Consider the following 6,000-nt stretch of genomic DNA (forward strand, 5'->3'; position numbering starts at 1 on the left):
AGGGACCATCTCAGGAAAGGGAAGGTTGATAAGTAAACACTGTTAGTATCTCGTATCCTCCTATGTATGCAGTGTAGTTGTAGCTGTGTCAGGATATTTTTCCCAGTATTTTTCTAAAAGATGGGATCTGAGAATTATACTGGAGGGTTATGTCTACACTGGCATGATTTTCCGAAAATGCTTTTAACGGAAAAGTTTTCCGTTAAAAGCATTTTTCGGAAAAGCACGTCTAGATTGGCAGGATGCTTTTCCGCAAAAGCACTTTTTGCAGAAAAGCGTCCATGGTCAATCTAGATGCGGTTTTCCGCAAAAAAGCCCCGATCGCCATTTTCGCCATCAGGGCTTTTTGCAGAAAACACTACTGTGCTGTCTACACTGGCCCTTTTGCGCAAAAGTCTTTCAGAAAAAGACTTTTGCCCGAACGGGAGCAGCCTAGTATTTCCGCAAGAAGCACTGACGATCTTACATGAGATCGTCAGTGTTCTTGCGGAAATTCAAGCGGCCAGCGTAGACAGCTGGCAAGTTTTTCCGCAAAATCAAAAGATTTTGCGGAAAAACTTGCCAGTCTAGACACAGCCTGGAAGTTTTATGGCTTGTTCATATAGGAGATCAGAAGATGGTCTCTTCTGCCCTTGGAATCTGAGTATTTGCATGATTAGGATCTCCGTACCTAAGCAGTGGTACTTGTGCCTGAATGTCAATGAAATTAATTTCTCTGCAGACCTGGCTTCAGTGATACATAAAACGTACTCTAGCCTTCTGCACAAGAACCGTGATTTCGCTTGGTCGCCCCCGTTCTGCAAACACGCAAGGCGTATCCACACTAGAAGTGCTACAGCCGAAGGTCCTTACTACAGCAACAGAGGGGAGGTTTCCATCATGGTAGTAAATTCACCCCCCACGCTGAGAGGCGGTATGTTATGTAAGTTGATGTCAGAATTAAGGGGGGACATGATAGCGGTTTTCAAATATCTAAAAGGGTGTCACAAGGAGGAAGGCGAAAATTTGTTCCTCTTGGTTTCTGAGGACAGGACAAGGAGTAATGGGCTTAAAGTGCAGCAGGGGAGGTTTAGATTGGACATTAGGAAAAAATTCCTAACTGTCAAATATTGGAATAAATTGCCAAGGGAGGTGGTGGAATCTCCCTCTCTGGAGATATTTAAGAACAGGTTAGATAGACATCTGTCAGGGATGGTGTAGACGGAGCTTGATCCTGCCTTGAGGGCGGGGGGCTGGACTCGATGACCTCTCGAGGTCCCTTCCAGTCCTATGATTCTATGAATTCTTCCACTCACCTAGCTGCATCTAGTGATTCTTCTTCGGGTGATGTCCCCATGGGTGCTCCACGTATGGTGTTGGGCTCGTCCCGGCACCGCAGATCAGAGCTTTTTCTAAGCACTATCTAGTCGGACCACACATGTGCAGCAGGTGTCCCGTGCCACTGGCAGTTTGACAGTTGAGCACGGCCGACCCCTTCCCCTCAGTTCTTCTACCGCCCTTGGCCGTAGACGGAGTCGTCCTGCCTCTTCAGGTACTTTTCTCCTCATAGATAAAACCTTCAACCTTTTGACCTCAATTCATCTTGGATCCTTGATATTTTATTACCACTCAAAAGCAGGCAAATCAAGCCGGGGGACATTCTGTTCCTGCACCACTAGCTGCTTCAGCAGCAGCAAAAAAAAAAAAAAAAAAAAAACCCACACACACCAAAAAAAAAAAAAAAAAACCCCACCTCACACCTTCACGACCTGACACCCTCAGATCAATAGGGAGCCAGCAGCTTCACTAACCTCCCCCACCTCCAGTCCAACCGCCAACGGCTCGACTATGCCTGCCTCACAAGGCTTTAAGAAGTGTGGTGGCTGCAGCAATCCTATCCTAGCCTCAGAGGGTCACAGCTGCTGTGTCCAGTGCTCGGGGGAGGCGCGCCATCCTCAGGAATGCGACCATTGCAAAACCCTGCCTTGAAGAACGAGAGAGGACAGAGAACTTAGACTCCATATGTCCTCTATGGAGAGGGCTTTACAGCCCTAAGCAAACGCTCCCCCAGAATGAATGGGAGGGACGTGGCAGCCTCAGAGTCATCTTCCTCAGCACCGGCCAGGCACAGGCAAGCTGCAAGATCTCTCCCCGCACCAGAAGAAACTCACAGGCAGCCTCCGGCAGGGAAAGCAGAAGTTACTCACCTTGTGCAGTAACGACGTTTCTTCGAGGTGTATGTCCCCATGGGTGCTCCATGACCCTCGAGTGGAGCACCCACGGGGACATCACCGAAGAAGAACAGGCACAGGCACGTGCGGCACCGGATGAAGCAGCGGAGCCGGCTTCAAAGCAGTCCTGCAAACTCTCAGTGCCACCGCTCAGCTCGGCACTGGCTAGGGAAGCGGTACCGCCTACACAGCGGAAAGGCAAACCCTCGGTGCCGCCGCTTAGTGCACCCGCCTCTCCACTGCCTTCATTACAGCAGGACTTCAGCCCGCAGGCTAAGCAGACGGGCTTTGAATGAACTGCACGGGGCTCAGGGGAACTGTAATAAGCACAGACAACCCCCATCCTCCACGTGCTTCATGGGAACAGTCCTCGGAACGGTACCCACCCTACTCACTACCAAAGCAGAGACGGGGGTGCTCAACAGAGATCTATGATGAGAGGAGTGCATTCTCCTCCCAGCAGGCATCCCTCACTTCATCTCTACAAGGGCATCACTACACTCCATGACTGTTTCACCCACAGTCGCACCCAAGCTGGTATTACCCACAGCCACATTACCAGCCACAGTAGGCACTTTTGGATTGCTGGGCACCACCCAAATACCACCCTACTACTCCATTCTCAGGAAAAAGGCAACCACCAATTTTGCCATCCCACACTATGGGTGTGTCTAGACTACTGAGTTTTGTCGACAAAAGTGGACTTTTGTCGACAAAACTATACCAGCGTCTACACTACCGCTGAGTTCTGTCGACATAACGTCGACAGAACTCAGCAGTTTTGTCGACGCTGGTAAACCTCATTTTACGAGGCATAACATCTTCTGTCGACAGAGTTCTGTCGACAGAAGGTGTTATTGCCTGTAGGGTTGCGTCTAGACTACAGGGTTCTGTCGACAAAGCAGCTTGCTTTGTCGACAGAACTCAATCTGTCTGGACGCTCTTTGTCGACAGAAGTTTTGTCAACAGATACTGTCGACAAAACTTCTGTCGACAAAACCCGGTAGTCTAGACGTACCCTATGGTAGCCATACCTGACTCAGAGGAGGAGGAGGAGGAGGAGGAAAGCCAATTAGCTGATGATCAGGATGACACTCGGCTGGCACAGTCACAAGACAATCCCTCTTCCCCTCCATGGGATGCCATAGTCCCACATGATGATCACATGATAGTGGACCTGAAACAATTCCAGGACCTTTTTAAGAGGGCTGCTACATGACATGAAATAAAACATCAGGGGGTTAAGCAGAAACAGCATGATCTCCTGAAGAATATCCACCCATCATCACAGGGCAGAATTGCATTGCCCATAGAGGAAGCAATTATGGAGGTCTCTGGAGACATGTGGCAAACACTAGCATTGGCTCAACTGACCTGCAAAAGGCAGACAAGAAATATCTCATCCCACTTAAAGATCTAGCTATCCCTTTCTCCCATCCTCGGCTAAACTCACTGGCTATCACTGCGGCAAGACAACAGCCCTTCACCTTAGATCAAATAATGACAACAAAGAGCACAAGAGGTTAGACCAATTCAGAAAGAAGGTCTACCCATCTACCACCCTGAAGCTTAGGATAGCCAATTACTCAGCATCTGGCAAATCACAACTCTGACAGCTACTTCAAACTAGCAGACCTGACAGAGCATCTGCCTGATACAAGAAGCCCATACTCAGCCCATACGTGAGGACCACACAATTGCCAGTATAGCACCACTGTCTGTCATTGATGTGATGGACACAGCAGCGAAAACAATGGCTACAGCAGTGATGATGAGAAGAACATCATGGCTTCAGGCCATCGGGGTGCCAAAAGAACTGTAGTCCAAGATAGACGATCGCCCCTTCGATGTGCACAAGCTTTTTGCCAGCAACACGGATGAGATTCAGCACAAGAGCAAAAACACGCGCACCACTTTGCGTACTCTAGGAATGAACACACCACTGTACATGCAGGTGCTACACCCCCTACGATAAAAGCAGGGACTCATTCTACAACCGTACTCAATACAAACCAAATGAGTATAATCACACCAGGGAGCGCACCCAGAGAAACCACAAACCAGAACCATGTCCCTCTGGTGGCCAGACCCTGAAGCAGCAAATTTGAAACATTGGTTGAGGGCATGCCCAACTTCCCAAGCCATCGAGTGCAATAAGACCAGAACCATCTATTCAACCATAGATTATGCTTGTTCCTTCATCATGGGCCTCCGTGATGAAGGAACCATCACGGTTCCAGCAGGTCATCGAAATTATCCACATGGGATATTCGATTCCATTCATCTCCCTCCATCATACCCTTTCCACTACTCAATTCCTCCTCAGGGACCCATCTCTCGAGATACCTCTTAAACAAGAAACTGACCTGCTTCATCTAGGAGCTACAGAGGAGGTATACAAATCATACCGGGGAAGGGGGTACTACTCCGCCTATTTCCTGACCCAGAATTCAACCAGGAGGCTGGCGACCTATCCTAGACCTCCACAAACTAAACAAGTTCTTCCGAAAGCAGGGATTCAAAATGGTTACTCTGGCTACAATCATACCAGCGCTGGACAGAGGGGACTGGTTCGCAATCCTCGTCCTACAAGATGCATATTTTCACATTGCAATACATCCATCACACAGACGTTGCCTTCATTTTACAGCAGGAGGGGACCACTTTCAATACAAGGTCCTCCTCTTCGGCCTGTCTCTGCCCTGCGCGTATTCCCCAAAGTCCTAGCACTTGTGGCTGCATACCTCACCCAAAAGGGGTAATGATTTCTCCTTACCTCGATGACTGCTTACTGAGAGGTCGTTCACAAGGGGAAGTGATTGACATTAAAAAAAAAAAAGACCAAGCGACTGTTCAACGTCCTGGAATTCTTAATCAACTAACAGAAATCAACACTCAATCCAGTTCAGGACTTAGAATTCATAGCAGCAAGACTAGATGCCATATCAGCCAGGGCGTACCTTCCGCAACACGGGTTCCAGACCCTTTGAGGTTTAGTTCTTGCCCTCATCGCAAATCCATCCACCACAGTCGGTATTTGTCTTCAACTCATGGGGTACATGGCGGCCACCACATATTTGATACAGTATGCATGCCTCCATTCCCATGCCTTACAGCATTGGCTAGCATTGGTTTACGTGCCCTCACGTCATTCGTTGCAGAAACCGGTGGTTGTACCAGAACAAGTATTGCTCTCATGAAGCCCTCCTTTGAGATAATGGCTGAGTATAGTCTTTCACTTCTCACCATGAGAGTTCTCTTCTCATCGCCATTACTTACGCGAGACGAGTAATAGAGGGCCTGCCCTATACAGTGTTTAGTAAGGACAAAGTGACTTTGAGGCTGTACCCAGAGTTCCTTCCAAAAGTCAGCCCAAGCTTTCACATCAATGAATCCATTGTCTTGCCCACATTCTTCCAAGACCTCATGCTTTGCTCAGAGAGGCAATGCTGTATTCAAGGGATGTACAAAGAGATTTGGCTTTTTACAGTGACAGAGCCCGAGGTTTTCGCAAGACCCCACGACTCTTTGTTGCTATGACTCGCCTTTCAGGGAATTTCAAAATTGATAGCGAGTTGCATTCTCTAATGCCATTTACTCTCTGGTAAACTGCTGCCAACTCTGCTGAGAGCCCATTTTACTCGGGCTATTACAGCATCCATGGCATTCTTCAAAAATGTACCTCTATGAGACATTTAATAAGCAGCCATGTGGTCCTCTAACCACACACTCTCTAAGCATTATTCAGTAATGTCCCAACTGGCAAATGATACAGCCGTGGCTACAGCAG

This window comes from Pelodiscus sinensis, chromosome 1, assembly GCF_052426305.1.
Source record: "Pelodiscus sinensis isolate ZL-2025 chromosome 1, ASM5242630v1, whole genome shotgun sequence".
NCBI classification, from domain to species: Eukaryota; Metazoa; Chordata; order Testudines; family Trionychidae; genus Pelodiscus; species Pelodiscus sinensis.